Source organism: Sminthopsis crassicaudata, chromosome 1 (genome assembly GCF_048593235.1).
Source record: "Sminthopsis crassicaudata isolate SCR6 chromosome 1, ASM4859323v1, whole genome shotgun sequence".
Taxonomy (NCBI): Eukaryota; Metazoa; Chordata; class Mammalia; order Dasyuromorphia; family Dasyuridae; genus Sminthopsis; species Sminthopsis crassicaudata.
This window is the reverse complement of record NC_133617.1, coordinates 623,930,753-623,953,069: the sequence shown is the minus strand read 5'-3', so window position 1 is coordinate 623,953,069 and position 22,317 is coordinate 623,930,753. Positions and strand designations below refer to the sequence as shown.

The following is a 22,317-nucleotide window of genomic DNA, read 5'->3' as shown; positions in this document are numbered from 1 at the left end:
ATAAATATAACCCTGCATCAACACTGCATGGATAGAGAGATGGAGAGCTTTCTCCAAATCCGCCAACCACTGACATCATGGATTGGGAGTATCTGGTACTGTTAAAGGGAAATTCTGGAGGAAGGAGAAGCCAAGACAAAAGTTGGAGTGTTTAGAGTTTCATTTTCCATCTTGGTACCATATGGGCTTTTTCCAGAATTGGATATTTAGCCTGCCACTGATCTGTGCTCCTCTGGGCTTCCATACAAATACTCAGGGAGGTAGTTGTGTCTGCCTCTGTAGTTGTGACTGTGACTGCAGATACAGCCAATGCTGTTATTAACAATGCATTTGATTCTGGGCAGAGAGAGACTATGACCAGCAGGTGTGGTATAGATTGGACCAGGCTTAGTGAGTAACTGCCCTTTAAAACAGAGTCCTTTATGAGGACTCTGAAATGAAGAAGGAAGCCATGACTCTGACAGACAACTAAGGGAAAGGAATTAGAGCAGCCAGTTCCCTGGTACAGCTGACAGCACTCTCCATATACAGTCCCCTCCCCTTCCTCCTCTTTGCTTTGCTCTTGTTTTTCTTATAATCACATAAAGAAATCAGAAGCCAAAAACTCTTGTGGTGTGGTATACTCCATGGCAAAGACAAATGGAAGGGAGAGGAAGGCCAGTGGAGGATACATCCCACACCTAACATGAGGTCCAGGATGGGAAGCAGCAGAGTAATGATTTCTTCCCTGGGAAATCACAAATCTTTTTTGCTTATTCCATTCTGATATCCCATCACCAGCTGAAGGGGATAAACAGGAGATAGCAAGCAAAGAGAATTTTCTTACTTACACTGAATCAAAATCACCCATACTAGAAAGGAGAAACCTAATCACCACAAAGGAGAGAGGAGTTCTTATTTGGAATCCTTTAGCAAGGCTCTTATTTGCTGTGTGACTCTGGGCAAGTCACTTAACCCTGTTTGCCTCAGTTTTCTCATCTCTGAAATGATTTGGAGAAGTAAATAACAAACCACTTCATTATCTCTGCCAAGGAAAATCTAAAGGGCTCACAAAGAGTCAGACATTACTGAAAAACAGCCACCAATACACATCTGGGTCTTCCTCCAAGGTCATATATATGGGGAAGTGAGCAGCAGCTTATTGGTAAATGAAGGCATTCTCCTTACTCAGCACCCACACTTATCAATCAATCAATATTTATTGTCAAAATGTGCCAGGCACCCTGCTAAGCATTAAAGATACAAAAAGAGCTAAAAGACAGACTCTGTCCTCAAGGAGCTTCAATCTAATATGGGAGATAATCTGCAAACAAACGTATGTATGTGTGTGCGAATTGTATGTGAACATATATACATGTATATATATCTGCATATATATTATATATGTGTATATTAGAAAAATGTGTGCATGTGTATATTTGTGAATAGAAATATATGTATATATGTAAATTATATTTTATATATATCATATATATGCAGGTTATCTCCTACATTAGATTGCAAACTTCTTGAGGGCAGAAGGAATGCATTGGATTTAAATGGAGTTAGAGACGGCTTCCTGTAAAAGATGAAACTTTAGACAGGACTTAAAGGAAGGCAGGGAGGTCAATAACTGGAGCAGAGGAGGGAGAGCATTTCAGGCATGGAGGACAGCTGGAGAGTGTGCCGGGAACTGAGATATGGAGGTCTTGTTCATGGAACAGCCAGAAGACCAGCATCATCACCAGCATTCTGTATTACAAAAGAAAATACGAACTTTGGTTGCATTTAGTCAGAAAAATCTGTATGACATCATAAGAAATGAAATTCAGTATACTTCAAAGGGCAAAAGTGACTGATTACAAATGAACAAAGATTTCAGAATCACTTCTATGCAAGCAATTATATCATCAACTGGTTGGAGCAAAGGCCAAGACAGATGCCAGAGAAGAAAAGTAAAGATGAGATGACATAGTGGAAAATTACAGCAGCTCCAGCCTTACCTGTTCAACTCTGAACAAGTGGGAAATGAACAAAAGTAAAGATCAAGCTTATTACCACTTCTAAGAGAATTTAACTAATTAAAAATAGCTGAATTAGAAATTGTCCCAGGAAGCAAACACTCAATCTTTCCAAGAGAAAGAACAGAACAGCAATAGCAGTTTAAAGTCTGAACTGAGAAAAGGACACAAATCTTTACATTTCAGTAATATGACTGACATTACCCCTTAGTGGGGGAAGGAAAGGGAAGAGGAAAGGGGCTCATTAAGAACAGTCAGACTACTAGGTAACCCTGGAAACAGAAAGCTTCATCTTTCTGTGTTCAGAGCTAGCCTCAGTTACTAGCTTTGTGACTCTAGGCAAGTCTTTTTTTTCCCCTGAGGCATTTGGGGTTAAGTGACCTGCCCAGGGTCACACAGCTAGTAGGCAAGTCTTTTTAAAGCCTCTTTGCCTCAGTTTCCTCATCTGTAAAATAATCTGGAGAAGGAAATGGTAAACCACTCCAGCCTCTTTGCCAAGAAAATCCTAAATGAGATCATGAAGAGTCAGACATGACTGAACAACAGACGTTAAGAACAATTAAGTCACTTAAATAAATGATGTATGTCCCTGAAAGAAGTTGGTCTTTTGGAAGAAGAGGAGGATTCCTTTTGTGGGGAGAAATCTGGAGCACCAGAGAGGACTCTGAGGGTACTGGAAAACACCAGAAAGGACAGGAGAGTGTTTTTGGCTGCATGCATGTCCATGCACTAGAATGCATATTCTGGCTGGGTCCTTTCCTCTTAGATAGCTGTTCTATGGCTAATGCCTCATAAACTATGTGACTCTATAAGGAAGGGTTGATGGTCATCCTTTGAGAGTGCATTGAATGCTGATAATGACATTTTCTCAAGCACTCTACTTCATGCAGTTGTCTCTAACCCTGTTCTCCCATTGGTGTTTTGTTGCTCACTTGTCACTATCCTCAGTTCTAACAAGTTTCTTGCCTGTTCTGTTCTCCTCCCAGACAGTCACCACCATGACTCCCAGCTGCCTGTGTCCATGATTATCAATCACTCACAACCTTTAGCATCTGGTAAAAAGCTCATTTTCAAAATATCATGGAGAACAATGAGGGAAAATTATTTCCAAAAGATAAAAAAAAATCCAAAATAAAGGGGACACAATTTTAAAGACACTAAAATTTGAATTTTCAATGTTTAATAATTTTATTCAGTAAGCACTTATTAAGTATTTACTATGTGCAAGGTGGAATAGTAGATGGCACAGTGGACAGGGCACTAATCTGGAGTGAGAAAAACCAAAGTTAAAATCTCAGACACTCTGAGAGAGTCACTTAATCCCTGCCAGCATAAAATTAGCAAAGAAAATGGCAAACCATTATAGAATCCTTGCCAAAAAAAAAAAAAAAACAAACAAACCCATAGACAATTGGTCCACTGGATCACAAAGAATCAGACATGACTGAGAGACTGAACAACAATGTGCAAAGTGCTGAGCTAGATGCTGGGGATACAAAAGGAAAAAAAAAGTCCCTACTTTTAAGGAGCTCACCTTCTACTGAGGGAAAAAAGATTTACCCAGATAAGTAAACTCCAGATTATTTGGAGGGAGAGAGAGAACATTCAGGAAAGGTTTCATGAAGGAAGGTAGATCTTGAAGAAAATTAAGGATTCTGAGAGACACATGAGAGAGAGCCCATGTAATTAACAATTAGCATTTATGTAGTAATTTAACAACTATTATCTCATTGGATCCTCACAGCACTAGGACCACATAGGTACTACTATTCTCCCCATTTAATAGATGAAGCAACTGAGACTACATGACTAGCCCTGAATCCCACAACTAGGAAGTGGATGAGGCAGGATTCAAATTCAGATCTCCTTTACTTCAAGTACAGCACTCCACCCAGTGAGTTAGCCAGCAAGAAGATTGTTGATGGAATCACTTTTGTAATATCAAGTTGGCTAGTCTGGCTAAAATGTAAAGTACATAAAGGAGAGTCATGTGCAAAAAACCTTGATAGGTAGCCTGGAGCCAGATTGCAAGAGCCTTTAAATGTCAAGCAAAGGATTTTGCATTTTACCTTAGGTATACCAGGAAGCCACTGAAGTTTTATGAGTAGGGGTACAACAGGTTCAAATTTGAACTTCAGGAAATTTTGGCAGAATGTGAAAAATGAACTGGAGAGGTAAGAGACTAGAAATATGGAGGCCCACTTGGAGATTCTTGTAATGGGCCAACCAAGAGGTAACAGAGCCTAAACGAGGCATCTCTGTGGAGAGAAAGGTATGGATAAGAGAGATACTACAGAGGTAGCATTGACAAGACTTAATGGCTGAGAGGAAGACAGGAAGGATGATTTAATGTTCTGAAACTGAGGGAAAAAGAGGGGCAATGGGCTCTTTAGAAACAGAGAAACTTGGATGAGGGAAGGACATAGAATGAGATACACACGCGGATGGACAAAGCCAAAATGGGAATTTGCTTTTCTTGACTGTATATTGGTTGAGGATATTTATTTTTTAAATTCAATGATAGAGAAAAGTGGGAAGGAGAGAGAATAATTGTTAATTAAATAAAACAAAATTTAATTGGAGGAAGTGGGGCTTAAGGGAAAAGGTGATGCATTTCATTCTGGGTATTTTAAGTTTGAGATGCTAATAGGCTATCTTAATAAAAATGTCTAACAGGCAGTTAGTGATATAGAGTTGAAGTTTGGGATGATGAGGGCTGGATATATAGAGATGAGAGTCAAGTACAAAAATGATCATAGAATCCATGGGAACTAAGGAAATCATATAAGGAAGAGACTGTAAGGGGGGAAGGAGTACTCAGGAAAGAGATTTCCAAAAAAATGAAAAAGATCATAGAAAGTACTTTTACCAAAAAAAAAAAAAAAAAAGCTAGAAGACATAAATAGCTATCAATCCATTTCTATAAAATCTTTGTGACAATATCCTTGAGAAATATCCTTGATGAAAACATAAAAAAAAAGACAGCTTTTTGCAGATGATTTTCTAATACATGCTACAACCGTACTATTGTGATAGAATTGTCCAAGAGATATGGAGAATAGAAGACTCCATCTGAGAATTTTTTGTCTTTGTTGATTTTTAAAAAGCAACTGACAAACCAAACTTCCAGAGATTTTCTCAAAGTGTGTCCTTTATTTATGTCAACATCACATAAGACTAATGACAGATGCAACAGAAAAGAAGATTTTGTTCAATAAGTCTTGTAAAACAGAAACATATGCTTACCTATGGTGTTTAGCAGTATCACAGAAGACATCCTGCTCAGATCCCATATTCCCTCTTGATGAAAGGTTCCACAAATTTTCCTATTGTAGATAAAGTACTAATTGCATAAAACTCCCAAACGTTAAAAAGCTTCCTCATAGAAAGCCAGAACAGTGCGTGGGATAAGTCTAACCAACCATATAAGAGAACAAAATAGATGAATCATGATAACAATAGTGGGAGTTCATATAGCATTTACTACTTTCCAGGCAATGTGCTAGATGCTTTACAAATATTAATCCATTTGATCCTCATAACAACTAGGGGAGTGAGGTGCTATTATTATGCCCTATATTTATTATATATTATTATATTATTTTTATTATGTGTAAAATATTCATTATATATTAAAATAATGCATTTTATATAATATATTTATATACATTACATATAATATTATGTGTATTACTATTTGAGACTCATTTTACAGATGAAGAAATTGAAGCAGATAGGATTAAGGGATTTCCCCAAGGTCACATGACTGTTTTCTTTCTCATTTTTTCCTTTTTTGATATGATTTTTCTTGTGCAGCATGATAACAATGGAAATATGTATAGAAGAATTGCATGTGTTTAACATATTTTGGATTGCTTGCTATCTAGGGAAAGGATAAGGGGATGGGAGGGAGAAAAAATTGGAACACAAGGTTTTCCAAAGATAAATGTTGAAAACTATCTTTGCGCATATTTAAAAAATAAAAAGCTATTATTAAAAATGAATTAATTAAAATAAAATTTTTTTTTTTAAAAAAAGAAGTCCTTTTGAGGAAACTTCCTCTACCAATGTTGGTAGCTCTGCAGCTAGGTGGTAGGAAGATCTCTGATCTTCCTGATATATATCTTCCCGTTGGACCCAGATGGCTCTGGAGGAGAAAGTGAAACCTAAGACTTTGCACAGCCCTGCCTCACTTAAATCCAATTCACTTGTAACTCATGACATCATTACCCCAAATCATGATCCTTTTTGAGAATGAAGAACAAATAACAATAACAGTGCAACAATGCATAGAGAGCCAGGTCTGGAGTCAGACTGAACTTCCTGAGTTCAAATTTGACCTTTAGACATTTATTAGCTATGACCCTGGGCAACTCACTTAATACTAATTGCTTCAGTTTGTAAAATGAGCTGCTGAAGGAAATGGCAAACCACTCCAGCATCTTTGCCAAGAAAACCCCAAATGATATCATGAAAAGTCAAATATGACTATACATTTGCTCTACAATTTACAGCCATAGAGAGTTGCCTCTTAAAGGAGCATCACTTGGTTGTTAAAGAACTGGTCACAGAGTCACATAACATCTGAATTCAGTCCTGTCTCTGATTTATACTATCAGTATGATCCTAGGAAAGTCAGTTAATCTCTAAGTCCCCAAACAACTCTCTTAAATTTTATGTAGATTGATTGGAGGATAGGAACTTCCAAGTAATGAATATCTATTGTGTGCAAATTACTGTATTAGATGTTTGCTGAGGGGAAAAGAAGGTAATAACTAACATTTATATTCCACTTTATAGTTGTGAAACATGTCGCATTCATCATGTCACAACAATTCTGAGTTTTGAATTGGAACATCAATATCCCTACTTTATAAACAAAGAGACTCAGACTTTTAAAATAATTTACCCAAGACTATATAGCTAATAACTGGTGGAATCAGGCCTAAAACCCATGTATTTGTACTATGAATGCAGTGCTCTTACAATGACACAAAACTATGTCAAAAGAAAGAGAAGAGAGTCTTTCCCTGCCCCTGGGAGATTAAAATGTAAAGGAAGAATTCACCATCCTGTCTCTTACCTTGTACTAAGCAGTAAGCCTTTAGGACAGAGACCTTATCTTACTGATCTCAGTATGCCTATCATAGTGATTTGTGCATGAAGATAAATGTTTGTTGAATTGAACTCTCTGAAATGCCCCAAATAGTTCATCTTCTCACAGGAAGATGGTAAATGCTTTTAGAAAAAGAACTTAGAATTTCTTGGTAAAAGGGATTGGAGAGATTGCTTAGTCCAATTATCTCAATGTATAGATAAGGAAACTGAGGCCCATAGCTATTAAGTAGCAGTACTGGTATTCTAAACAAGATTTTCTGACATTGTATTATCTTCCTGAAAACTAAACAAGAAACTGGTTACTTTAACTAAAGTGATAGTCCAAAAAAGGCTTTTTTTTCTTTTTTCTTTTTTTTTTTGCCTCTATCATTAGACTCAGAAAAAAATATCTTTCCAAATCTGTAGGAAGGTGTGTCTAGTAAAAAATAAAACTATTCAGTGATCTATTAATATAGGTAAATAATATAGTATAAACTCTTTAAAAGCAATTTGCTTATTCTTTTAATTTGCTCACCTCAGCACTTAGCACAACATTTTGCACATAGTAGTATACCTAAAAACTATTTGTTGAGTTGAATTAAATTAAATGGTAATAGAAATCTACAGGGCTCTTTTGCCATGGTTACCTTACCTCAATTTTAATATCACTGAAATGATTCAAATCTGCTTCTAATGGGAATTCTGAAAACTGGGATTTGATTTTATTTTCCTCAAAATTTGTTTCTAAACTTTTCCAAATAATATTAGTTTGAAAAAAATTAGCACATTTTCATAGCTTTGGTAGAACTGAGCACAGTATCTAACAAAGGAAAATTAAAAAAAAAAAAAGTTGCCAAAGCTTCCAGGATCATTGATGTTGAGAACCATAAAAATCAGTAATTATACTTGGAAAATTAATTAGTGGCTGGAACAGGAGCCAGTGAGACATTAAAACTAGAGTGATGCAATCAGCAAATCTGGAGTTGGTTTCAAACCTTGAAATGGCATCTGGCACCCTCAGCAAGTCTTTAGATGATGCAAACTGAAGGAGTGAAAAACAGCAAATGACAACTCACAATTAGAAAAAAAAACGAAGAAGGCGGATGCCCAGTAGTATCTCTCTGTTCACTTTTTGAAGATTTCACAGAATCTCAGCACTCCCTGGAAGAGAAGTCAGAGACAAGTTATCACATAAACATCCCATCTACTTCACACCTGATTCAACCCTCATTTGTAGACCTCCAGGGAGAGGAAATCCATTACCTTCTAAGGCATCCCATTAGTTCTCATAGTTAGGAGTTTTTCTTTTGCCTCAAGCTTAAATCTACCTCCTGACATATTCACCTCTTGCTTCCCTGTCTGCCCTGTGGGCCAAGCAGAGCAAATCTAATCCCTTTTCCATATGACAACTTTTCAAATGAATGCAGACAGCTAGCATATTCTCCCTATCTAATCTCTTCTCCAGCCTCAACATAAGAAGTGACTTGATGTAGTGGAAAGAATGCTGGATTTGGAGTAAAAAGACTTAGATTTGAATCCCAGATTTGCCACTTGGACAAACCACTTCATCTTGTGGGCAATTAGGTGGTGCTGTGCATAGATAGAGAACTGGGCTCAACATCAGGAAGATTCCTGGGTTCAAATTCAGTCTCAAACACTATCTAGCTGGATGACCTTGCATAAGACACTTAACCCTGTTTTCCTCAGTTCCTTCACCTGAAAAATGAGCAAATCATTCTAGTATCTTTGCCAAGAAAACCCCAAATGGGGTCACAAAAGGCCAAACATGACTGAAATAACTGGACAACAACAACCTTGATCAATAAAAATCAGTGAAATTAGACTCAGAGGTTCCTGAGATCCCTTCTATTTCTCAACCTGTGATCCCATAATCTACAGTTTTCAACCAATTTCATATGGCATTTCCTCAAGCTCCTTCCCCTGATCACTGTGTTCTGGGTACTGATTTGTAAATGTCCTTACTAAGATGTGGTGCCCACAACTGAACGCAGGACTCCAAATGGGACCTAAAAAAGCAAAGTATAACAAAAGCATGACCTCCTGTCCAGACATGATATCTCTTAATGAAACCTAAGTTTGGATTGGTCTTTTTGCATCATTGACATATTAAGATAAGACCTCTAACACTTTGAATCATTTTCTTTTTAAATATGCATTTCTTTTATGTATCATGTTGGGAGAGAAAAATCAGAACAAAAGGGAAAAACCATGGGAGAGAAAAAGGAAAAAAAAAACACAGAAAAAAGAAGTGAAGCAATGCATTGATTTGCATTCAATCTCCATAGTTCTTTTTCTCAATGCAGATGGTGTTTTTCTATACATTGCCTTGGATCACTGAACCACTGAGAAGAACCAGGTCTTTCATAGTTGATCATTGAACATTCTTGCTGTTACTATGTCCAGTGCACTCCCGGTACTGCTTCTTTCACTCAGCAACATTTTATGTAAATCTTTCCAGGCCTTTTAAAAACCAGCTTTTAAGATCTAATTCACTTCCAGTTGATCAATTATGGACAGAAACAGCTATACCCAGAGAAGGAACACTGGGAATTGAATGTAAACTGTTTGCACTATTGTCTTTCTACCCAGGTTACTTATACCTTCAGAATCCAATTCTTACCATGCAACAAGAAATTTGGTTTTACACACATATATTGTATCTAGGTTATACTGTAACCATTTAATATGTATGGGATTGCCTGTCATCTATGGGAGGGAGTAGAGGGAAGAAGGGGAAAATTTGGAAAAATGAATACAAGGGATAATGTTGTAAAAAAATTACTTATGCATATGTACTGTAAAAATTATAATTATAAAATTAATAAAAAAATAAAACCAGCTTTTTCATCATTTTTATAGAACAATAATATTCCACTACTTTCATATACCATAACTTATTCAACCTTTCTCCAATTGATTGCATCTACTCATTTTTCAATTCTTTGCTACCGCAAAAATAGCTGCTACAAACATTTTTGCACATATGGGTCCTTACCCCTTCTTTATAATTTCCTAGGGATACAGACCCATAGTGACACTGCTGGGTCAAAGGATAGGTACAGTTTGATAGCCCTTTGGACATAGCTCCAAATTGCTCTCCAGAATGGTTGGATCATTTCACAACTCCACCAACAATGTATTAGTGTCCCAGTTTTCCCCACATTCCCTCTAACATTTATCATTATCTTTTCCTATCTTAGCCAATCTGAGAGGTGTGAAGTGGTACCTCAGAATTGTTTTTATTTGCATTTCTCTAATCAATAATGATTTAGAGCATTTTTTCATATGACTATCAATGGCTTTATTTTTGTCATCTGAAAATTGTCTATTCATATCCCTTGACCATTTATCAGTTGAGGAATGACTTATATTCTTATAAATTTAACACAGTTCTTAATATTAGAAATTACATCTTTATCATAAATACTGGCTGTAAAAAATATTTTCCCAGCTTTATACTTCCCTTTTAAATCTTGTTTCTGTTGATTTTGTTTGTGCAAAACCTTTTTTAATTTAATGTAATCAAAGTTGTCCATTTTACATTTCATAGTGTTGTCTAGTGTATGGATGCAGTTCCCGCAAAACAAGAGAAGGGAATTGTAAGGGCCTTTTAAATGGGCGGCGCCACAGTGCAACAGGAGATTGAGGCCCTGAAGTATTCTCTGTGGATATAGGACTGCCCTGTGGGTGGGATCCTGTCCATATTGACATTGCTTCGTAATGGGTGACGACTCTTTCACTGGTTGGCTGTGTGTGTGACCTCACAGGCCCTTTATAAGCCCACTGCAGACAGCAGTCACTCTCTTTAACCTGGCTCCCTAGCCTGGGGTGGCCAAGTCAAGCTGATGGATAGCTGAGAGGTAAGGAGTTTGGTAGTGAACACCTGGGTCTTCAGACCAGGTGTTCACTAGGGAACTGACAAGTCAGGGCATTATGTGAGTAGGTATAATAAAGGCTTTTAAGATTACACATGGCTGTTCTTGATTCAAGAGATCATGGCCAGAGACCTTTGAAGGCCTCAGAGGAGGCGAGCCAGGTAGAGTTGACACTGCAAAGGTCAGTGGTCAAAGGTACTCTGTTGGGCCTAGGGCAGACTAGTAATTGTAACTGCCAGGAGGACATGTTACAAATGGCGCCCAATGTGGGGCACAATATTTAGAATGCTAAGCCCTGAGATATTATTAAGTATTAAAATTAATATCCAGGAAGACATAACAGTTCCTCATTCAGAAGAGAAGGTAGAATATACTATGGGTCAATTTGTGGCCAGACCCGAGAGTAGAGTTGTGAAACTCTTGGGTGCTCTGTTATGCTTCAACTACTTTCTATGAGATAGTAGCCAGAGGATTCTGAAGAGCTCAAAATAGAGGTGAGATTATTATATTTACCAGATTTTCTCTGATAGGCCTAGGAATAAGGACAGATTAGCATTAGTTAGGGAGAGGAAAATATAACCCTAACAGTCTAGTTCTTCTTTGGTTATAAATTCCTCCCTTCTCCAAAGATCTGATAGATAAATTATTCCTTGCTCTTCTAATTTGCTTATGGTATCCCCTTTATGCCCAAATCTCAAATCATTTTCAAATACTAATTTAATCACATCTTTTCCATCTTATACGGATAAGCTTCATTTTTGAAGCCATGTGGGATTTTCTATTTATTTCCATTATATTTTATTTTGTGGTTTTTAATCAATCATTCTAGCCCTTTAAGATATTTTAGATTCTGATTCTTTCACACAACATGGATCTATCCCTCCCAACTTTGTATCATCTACAAATATGATAAATCTGTCATCCGTTTCTTTGTCCAAATTAGTAACATGGATATTAAACAGGACAAAATCAGACATAGATGCCTGCAACACTCCACCATGGACCTCCTTTTAAGCTGATATCGAGCCATTAATGACTATGTTCAGTAATTCTTAACCATGTCTAACTTTTCATGAGTCCCTTTAGGGTTTTCTTGGCAAAGATACTGGAATGATTTGTCATTTCCTTCACCAGATCATTTTACAGATGAGAAAACTGAGGCAAATGGATTTAAGTGCCTTGCCCAGAGTCACACAGCTTGTCAGTGTCTGAGGTCAGATTTGAACTCAGGAAGATGAGTATTCCTGACTCCAGGATGAGAACTTCATCCACTGCATCACATAGTTGTTCCTGTTAATAACTTCATTATTCATTTTTTTTCAGTTGATTTTACTCTTAGTTGTGCCATTTGGGGCTTTCTTAGCAAAGAATTAAAATGAACCAGACCCAGCTAAAATTACTGAACAACAAGCTATGTCATCTTGGGCAAATTAAGTCATCTCTCTGTGCCTCAGTTTCCTCAACTACAAAACGAGAACAATAGTTTTTATGCATGGTTATGACAAAAGCACTTTGTGTTTTATTGCATATAAAATATATATTAATATGATTAGTTAAAAAAAATGGAAATCTACTGAGAAATTTGGATCAATTAGGGCCATCTTAGAGAGAAAATTTAAATGAAATTGAATAAAATCCTCTTATTTCTCCACCTGTGTTGTACCAACAAAGTTCCCAATAGGGGAAAATATAAAAAACCCATACCAAATCAACAAACCTGTCGATCATAAAATTTCAAAATGGAAAATGGAAGTGGCTATTTTTACTTTGAAAAATGTGCCCTAATTTCAAAAGAAATTAAGACTATAACGGATTCAATAGTAAAACTTACTGAGGTGATTTGGGTGCTATTGTTGTCAGTCTAGGACACTGAATCTAAGAATAGTGAGCACAAAAATGCCTTCATCCCAGAGTCCTCAAGCATCACTCTGGGAAAATACAGCCTGACAGATGCTTTGACAGTTCCTGCAGCCCCAGCCACTGAAGAAAGATCCAGGAAAGAAAATTCTTGCAACCAAAATCTTTGGCATGTCAAATAGTTCAATTGTTAAAAAAAAAAAAAAAAGATAGAATTTTATCAGTTTAAATGAGATTAAAGATGTTATTGCCATTTTCTGCAACATTCTATGAACCAAGGGACCTTCCATTTGACTTCCTTCAGAAACTTTCCAAAGGTAGGCTCCTCTATTTGACTGTGAACTTACTGAGAATAGGAATTATCTGACTTTTCTATTTGTCTCAATACATAGCATAGTGCTAATACTTAGAAATCAGTTAAGAAGTGCTTCATTCATTCAATAGACACTATTAAAATACTTATTTCCTTTCTTTACATAATTCTAGTATGTCCAATGTATCAATCTCCCCAGAAATATTTACATTTCAAAAGAAAATTTAAAGATAATAAGTAGTCACCATTCCCTCCAGACTACCCAAATATTCTCTCACCACTCACCTTATAAGTTCCTTCTCTAGGCAGAGGAGGGACTGTGTTGGTTTTACAATGTTTATGTCCCCAGAAGTGAAGAAGGTGAAAGCTCTACCCAATTCCAAGTATTTCAAGGGAGACACCCTCAAGGAGAGAATTATATTAGGTAATCCTAGTGACTATGAAGAATGGAGTAAGAAAAAAACGTGCAAAGTGAATTTGGGCCCAGGTTTAAGAAAGGTTCCCTGCATAATGATTAGAATACTCCCCAGAGGGAAGAATAATGATTGAAACTCTACAAACAGACCTGACACTCAATTGCTAACCAATAAATTAAAACACAAATAATAATGATTACAATAATAGCAGCAAAGTCACACCTTTCATTAGATCAAAGTTCCTGGTAAACATTTACTAATTAAGCCTTTCAACATCATCATGAGGTTATTATTATTTAGCATTTACATAGCACTTAACGTTTTCAAAGTGTTTTTACCAACATAATTAAGTGTTCTTCTCAGCAGGCCTGTGAAGAAGGTCATATGTCATCCACACTCTAAAGAAAAGCAAGACAAAATATAATGAACACAGAGAATGCATGAGCTTATTCTTTTCATCCACCATTTGTCCTTCTTAAGCTATGCCCCTTATAATATAGCACTTATTTCATGACTGCCTGACTTCTTGGATGGAGAGGAAGGAATCTCTTGGGTGAGTATTCCTGTTCTAGGACTGGCACCGTTTGGAAGCAGGGGAATTTGTGTCATTTGTCTAGACACCCAATACTTCTTCCATGCTATGCTATCCCATCTCTCTGTGATGGCTTTCCCCTCCCTCACTGTTTCCTAATAAATATATCTACTTTGAAGAAGCTGGAAGAAAGGGGAAAAAAGGGAACTAGACTCTAAATTGTTTGTGTTTCATCTTCAAAGAGGACCACTGACTTTAAGATATTGGGGTAAAATACTAGATGATGGGTGATGTCTTTTTCATTTGAATTGAATTTAATTGAGACAGAAATTCACAAAGAGCCTTAATCTCTCTTTCAGAGTCATCAGTATCCAGTGTCCAGTATCCGGTGGCAGGATGATAATCAATACTACTAGAGATGCAGTGGATGACCTTGCTGCCTTGATGTCAGACCAAGCTTTAAGTACTCCTTCTTTGGCTACCTTAATGGCCTTTGGAACAAATGGTTCTCATCCATCCATTCCAACAGGGAAAGTCTTCCAATGCTTGAGGTAGACATCCTCCTAATTCACCAATAGTTTTGATGCTTTTGGTTACCCTCAACCTTTGCCTGCTGGCAGAGAGAGTTTTACTGAAGTGTGGTCACTGTGCATGCTACAGCTTCTTTAAACCACAGTTGAGAGTTGAGTGATAGGTGGACCAAAAGTAAGTGAGAGACACTAAAAATGGATTGGCAACCTTCACACCAGAGAGACTAATCCTCCCTGAACACCCCATATATCCCACAGGCTGGCCCTAAGTAAAATTGTGAACTGGGTGAAATTTGTCCTTGTCATTCTCTTACTTGCTCTTACAGATTCTCCTCCTTTACTCCTTGACAGTAATCCCAAATTCCTTCCCTCCCTCCCTTCCTTCCTTCCTTCCTTCTTTCCTTCCTTCCTTCCTTCCTTCCTTCCTTCCTTCCTTCCTTCCTTCCTTCCTTCCTTCCTTCCTTCCTTCCTTCCTTCCTTCCTTCCTTCCTTCCTTCCTTCCTTCCTTCCTTCCTTCCTTCCTTCCTTCCTTCCTTCCTTCCTTTCTCCCAACTGTTACTTCATCTAACTGAGTCCAATTCCCAGAAAGCTACCATTTACCACCTATTAAACTATTCCTTAGTAAAATGTAGGTAGAAAAAACTTAATCTTCCATGGAGATTTACATTTCAGTAGGGAATTCTTAAAGTTAATTTTTTAAAACATCATCATTCCCTATGACTTCCCTGTCCTTCCTCTTCAATCATCATCATTCTCCTATTCTCTTCCCTTATTAAAATGCATGTTCCTTAAGGGCAGGGACTGACTAGCTTCCTTCTATAGTATTTATATCCTTAAAGTTCAGCACAGTGTCTGACACACAGCAAGCATTTAATAATGTTTTTGTATTCATTCATAATATACATATATATATATAGTGAGCAAAGGATCCTTGCCAAATGCATTGAGTAGTTTCAAAAAGTCTTAGGCAATCCTTTCCCTTGCTCCTGTAGTCAATAAAAGAAAACCTAAAGACAAGTGTGGGGATCTTTGGAGACTGCAGAAACAAGGAAGAACTTCCATATTATGAGAATACGTAAGAGAGAAAGAAAGATGGAGTTTACAATGGGAGTAAGCATCTAGAATGAAATTCCAGAGCTTAGCTAATATTTCTAGAAACCATGATTCAATTTGGTCTATCAAAGGAGAAGGGATGAGACCCTGGGATGTATAGGTTAAACATAATTGTAACATAATTGGAAGAAAGAAAATATTGATTAAGCACCTACCATGTGCCAGACCTTGTTCTAATACTTTACAAATATTATCACATTTGATGCTCAAAATGATTCTGTGAGGTAGAGTACTATTATCCCTAGATTTACTGTTGAGGAAACTAAGGTTAGTGACTTACCTGGGGTCATAGAACTAGATCTTCCCCACTCAGGCTCAGCCCTCTCTCTCATATGTACACCTAGCAGCTTCTATATATGTACCTTTCTTTATTTTAAATGTTTAGTTTGCCTTTTCAAATAGTTTTATCTCTAGGCATTTGCTAATCCGAGTATATGGGTTTGGGGATAGAGTTAAGAGAAGACAATTGAAGGAAACATCTCAAGAAAGTAAAATAGATTTACAATTGAGGTGTTGTTGGCCAGCACTGACTGGGAAGTTGGAACTTAAAATAGTAGAATTATACAATTATACCTTTTACATTGCATTTACATCAATAGTACATGACAGCTCAAACCTGCTGTTGGTTTAATGGTAAAGAAGAATAGTAATCTTGTAATAACTCAGGACATAGTAGTGGTAGAAGAGAGTTTGGAGTTAGAGGAAGGAGGCACTTACCAAAAATAATTTTCTCTTTGGATTAATACTTTTCTTTTATATTCTGTTGCCCATCTTCAGAAAGTGTCTAGAGTCATGTCAGAAATATGGTGATTTTTTCATTGAACATGTATGGGATTGTCTGTCATCTAGGGGAGAGGGGAGAGGGAGGGAGGGGAAAATTCAGAAAAGAAGTGGGTACAAGGGATAATGCTGTAAAAAAAAATTACCCATTCATATGTATTGTCAAAAAAATTATAATTATATAATTAATTAAAAAAAAAAAGAAATATGGTGATTTTTTTAAGAGTTTGGGGGAAAATCCTACCACACTGGACAACTCACCTCATCTCTCTAGATCTTGATTCCTATATATATAAAATTAGAGGGTGGATCTATATTTTTGTGGTGGGACAACTAGATGACACAGTGAATAGAGTGGTGGGCCTGGAGATAGGAAGACCTGAGTTCAAAATCTAGTCTCAGACACTTAACTATCTGTGTGGCCCTGAGCAAGTCTCTTAACTCTGTTTGCCTCAGTTTCCTCATATATAAAATAAGTTGGAGAAGGAAATGACAAATCAATTCTGTATCTTTGTCAAGAAAACCCTAAATGGGGTCACAAAGATTCAGACACAACCTAAACAACTGAATAGCAACAATATGTTTATAAGTTTTGTTTCAATTCTAAATTCTAATATTCTATGTGTTTCCAATAGTCTCAGCTGTGACAAGTTTTTTTGGGAGGCAACCTGGCAGAAACTTAAGTCTGTACAACTATTAATTAATTCTAATTTATTTAATATTTAAGTAAAGGGTAATTAATAATTTCATAGTGAGATTTAAGCAAATCACTTTGCACCAAACTACCCTAACACATGAATGAAGTTTATTTATTTGGAACTATTTCCTGAATTCCTCTTGTATACTACCATTAGAAATACATAAATTGGCTGTACTAGCATTTGTTTTGGGATGCCCTGAGTGATCATATTATCGATTAAGATTCCTGTGCAGTATTTCATGTTTGCCTTTGGAGAGTAGAAGGCGGGAAGGAAAGTCAGCTGTATCTTTCATTTGTAATTAAGTCCAAAAGCTTAATCAATTATAGCAGTAGATGAAGCTTTAAAAAACAAGTTGTCAGATCATAGTCCAACTCTTTTTTTTCCCTATTGCATGAATTTTGACTATATCAAAGCAAAGTAAATTGAAATTAGTAACATGCTGTTTTCCAGTCATCTGAATGACAATTAAGCTAAATGAAAAGAATTTGGCCCTGAAGTGTGTCAAATTATTCCACATTAAACAAAAAAGTCCTCAAGCCATCCAAAGTTACCCTGGTCAATACTCTATAAATTATGCTCCATTATCTTGCCAAAGTTTGCTTTGGGAAGCAGGAATTAATACAACCTACTTTTAAAAACTCGGCCTTTCATTAGTAATGCATTTTAGTTTATTCTGAGGAGATGTTTATTTTTGAAAATTATTTCTTCCATTCCTTACAGTCTTACAAGTCTTTATAGCCCCAGTCTGAATGGGAAAAGGCGAGCTATAAAAGAATTCCAAATATAGAAAATGACAAAAATGTTGACATTGGGGAAAGTCCAGGAGTGAAAACATGTCAAAATCAACCATTTACATCATTGGATTTTTCCCTTCATGCTTGCTATGGGTTCTCACTACTGAACTTATTATTTTTAATCTAACATAACTGAAGGTGACAGTATCTCTTTTAAGAATAATATCTTTTCACCATTTAGGTATTGCTCTCATGCTGATACAGACTGAGATTCATGCTATCTCTAAATCTGATTCTCTCCCTCATTCTCCACGGCTTACTCAATATTGAAGTTTATAGAATCCTACAGGGGGAAAAGAGAATAATTCTACCCTGAAACCTGCTCTCAGGACTGATGAGTTCCTAGCCCAGATCACCATTTTGTGAGTGGTCCAAACCACTTTCAAGGATGTCACTTCCAGCTCAGCTCACTCTTCCTTCAGACTTCCTTCCAGCTACCCATTATGTGGGGTCCCCCTCATTAGAATGGGCAAAGACCATCTTTTTTGCTTTTATTTGCGAGCTCAGTGGTTCAGCAAGTAGTAAGTGATTAATAAATGTTTAATCTATAAATTTATCTTCTCCAAGAGGGCAAGAAAACAGAAGTCACCAAGTTTTCAGTCAGACAGAAGTTACTTAGCACCTGTTCTCACCAGAGCAAAGTTCTTTTTTTTTTTTTTTTTAAATTTTTATTTTATTTTATAATTATAACATTTTTTTGACAGTACATATGCATGGGTAATTTTTTACAACATTATCCCTTGCACTTACTTCTATTCAGATTTTTTCCCTTCCTCCCCCAACCCCCTCTCCCTGATGGCAATCAGTCTTATATATGTTAAATATATTACAGTATATTCTAGATACAATATATGTGTGTAGAACCGAATTTTTTGTGCACAGGAAGAATTAGATTCAGAAGGTAAAAATAACAGTTTACATTCATTTCCCAGTGTTCCTTTTCTGGATGTAGCTGGTTCTGTCCATCATTAATCAATTGGAATTGGATTAGCTCTTCTCTATGTTGAAGAAATCCACTTCCATCAGCATACATCCTCGTACAGTATCATTGTTGAAGTGTATAATGATCTTCTGGTTCTGCTCGTTTCACTCAGCATCAGTTGATGTAAGTCTCTCCAAGCCTCTCTGTATTTCTCCTGTTGGTCATTTCTTATAGAACAATAATATTCCATAACATTCATATACCATAGTTTACCCAACCATTCTCCAATTGATGGACATCCATTCAACTTCCAGCTTCTAGCCACTATGAAAAGGGCTGCCACAAACATTTTGGCACATACAGGACCCTTTCCCTTCTTTAGTAGTTCCTTGGGGTATAAGCCCAGTAGCAGTATGGCTGGGTCAAAGGGTATGCACATTTTGATAACTTTTTTGGGCATAATTCCAGATTGCTCTCCAGAATGGTTGGATTCTTTCACAACTCCACCAACAATGCATCAGTGTCCCAGTTTTCCCACAGCCCCTCCAACATTCATTGTTATTTGTTCCTGTCATCTTAGCCAATCTGACAGGTGTGTAATGATACCTCAGAGTTGTCTTAATTTGCATTTCTCTGATCAATAGTGATTTGGAACACTCTTTCATATGAGTGGAAATAGTTTTAATTTCGTCATCTGAAAATTGTCTGTTCATATCCTTTGACTATTTATCAATTGGAGAATGGCTTGATTTCTTATAAATTAAAGTCAATTCTCTGTATATTTTGGAGATGAGGCCTTTATCAGAACCTTTAACTGTAAAAATTTTTTCCCAATTTGTTACTTCCCTTCTAATCTTGTTTGCATTAGTTTTGTTTGTGCAGAAACTTTTTAATTTGGTGTAATCAAAATGTTCTATTTTGTGATCAATAATGGTCTCTAGTTCTCCCTTGGACACAAACTCCTTCCTCCTCCACAAGTCTGAGAGGTAAACCATCCCATGTTTCTCCAATTTATTTATGATTTCGTTCTTTATGCCTAAATCTTGGACCCATTTTGATCTAATCTTAGTATGTGGTGTTAAATGTGGGTCCATGCCTAGTTTCTGCCCTACTAATTTCCAGTTTTCCCAGCAGTTTTTGTCAAATAATGAATTCTTATCCCAAAATTTGGGATCTTTGGGTTTGTCAAAGATTAGATTGCTATTTTTATTCACTATCTTGCCCTGTGAACCTAACCTATGCCACTGATCAACTAGTCTATTTCTTAGCCAATACCAAATGGTTTTGGTGACTGTTGCTTTGTAATATAGCTTTAAATCAGGTACACTTAGACCACCTTCCTCTGACTTTTTTTTCATTAGTTCCCTTGCAATTCTCGACCTTTTATTCTTCCATATGAATTTTGTTGTTATTTTTTCTAGGTCATTAAAATAGTTTCTTGGGAGTCTGATTGGTATAGCACTAAATAAATAGATTAGTTTGGGGAGTATTGTCATCTTTATTATATTCGCTCGGCCTATCCAAGAGCACTGAATGTCTTTCCAATTATTTAAATCTGACTTTATTTTTGTGGCAAGTGTTTTGTAATTTTGCTCATATAATTCCTGACTCTCCTTTGGTAGATATATTCCCAAATATTTTATACTATCGACTGTTATTTTGAATGGAATTTCTCTTTGTATCTCTTGCTGTTGGATTGTGTTGGTAATGTATAAAAATCCTGAGGATTTATGTGGATTTATTTTGTATCCTGCGACTTTGCTAAAATTCTGAATTATTTCTAATAGCTTTTTAGCAGAGTCTTTGGGGTTCTCTAAGTATACCATCATGTCATCTGCAAAAAGTGACAATTTGATTTCTTCATTTCCTACTCTAATTCCTTGGATCTCTTTCTCGGCTCTTATTGCCAAGGCTAGAGTTTCTAGTACTATATTGAATAGTAATGGTGATAGTGGGCAACCTTGTTTCACTCCTGATCTTACAGGGAAAGGTTCTAGTTTATCACCATTACATATGATGTTTACTGAAGGTTTTAAATATATGCTCCTTATTATTTTAAGGAATAGTCCATTTATTCCTATACTCTCAAGCGTTTTTAGTAGGAATGGATGTTGGATTTTATCAAATGCCTTTTCTGCATCTATTGAGATGATCATATGGTTTTTATTAATTTGATTATTAATATGGTCAATTATACTAATAGTTTTCCTAATATTAAACCAGCCCTGCATTCCTGGTATAAATCCCACTTGGTCATAGTGTATTATCCTGGGGATGATTTTCTGAAGTCTATTTGCTAATATCTTATTTAAGATTTTAGCATCAATATTCATTAAGGAAATTGGTCTATAGTTTTCTTTCTCAGTTTTCGATCTACCTGGTTTAGGTATCAGTACCATGTCTGTGTCATAGAAGGAATTTGGTAGGACTCCTTCAATCCCTATTTTTTCGAATAGTTTACATAGCATTGGAGTTAGTTGTTCTTTAAATGTTTGGTAGAATTCACCTGTAAATCCATCTGGTCCTGGGGAGTTTTTCTTAGGAAGTTGGTTAATAGCTTGGTCTATTTCTTTTTCTGAGATGGGACTATTTAGACTACTTACTTCTTCCTCTGTTAATCTGGGCAAGCTATATTTTTGAAGGTATTCTTCCATTTCATTTAAGTTATCGAATTTATCGGCATAAAGTTGAGCAAAGTAGCTCCTAACTATTGTTCTAATTTCCTCTTCATTAGTGGTGAGTTTACCCTTTTCATTTTCAAGACTATCAATTTGCTTTTTCTCTTTCCTTTTTTTAATCAGGTTTACTAAGGGTTTGTCTATTTTGTTGGTTTTTTCATAAAACCAACTCTTAGTTTTATTAATTAATTCAATAGTTTTTTTACTTTCAATTTTATTAATCTCACCTTTTATTTTTTGAATTTCAAGTTTTGTGTTTGTCTGGGGGTTTTTAATTTGTTCCTTTTCTAGCAATTTTAGTTGTAAGCCCAATTCGTTGGCCCTCTCTCTATTTTATGCAAGTAGGCCTGTAGAGATATAAAACTTCCCCTTATTACTGCTTTGGCTGTATCCCACACATTTTGGTATGATGTCTCATTATTGTCATTTTCTTGGGTGAAGTTATTAATTATGTCTATGATTTGCTGTTTTACCCAATCATTCTTTAGTATAAGATTATTTAGTTTCCAATTATTTTTTGGTCTATTTTCCCCTGGCTTTTTATTAAATGTTATTTTGATTGCATTATGGTCTGAAAAGGATGCATTTACTATTTCTGCCTTACTGCATTTGTTTTTGAGGTTTTTATGCCCTAGTATATGATCAATTTTTGTATAGGTTCCATGAACTGCTGAGAAGAAAGTATATT

General features: G+C 36.2%; 1 long non-coding RNA gene across 1 annotated transcript; it reads left to right on the top strand.

Moving 5' to 3' along the window:
• The first annotated feature begins 10,919 nt into the window (after positions 1-10,919).
• On the top strand, positions 10,920-14,928 carry LOC141555570 (uncharacterized). Its single transcript, XR_012486258.1, has 3 exons — positions 10,920-10,978; positions 13,943-14,132; positions 14,471-14,928. It is a non-coding gene; the product is annotated as an uncharacterized LOC141555570 (long non-coding RNA).
• The last annotated feature ends 7,389 nt before the right edge of the window (positions 14,929-22,317 follow it).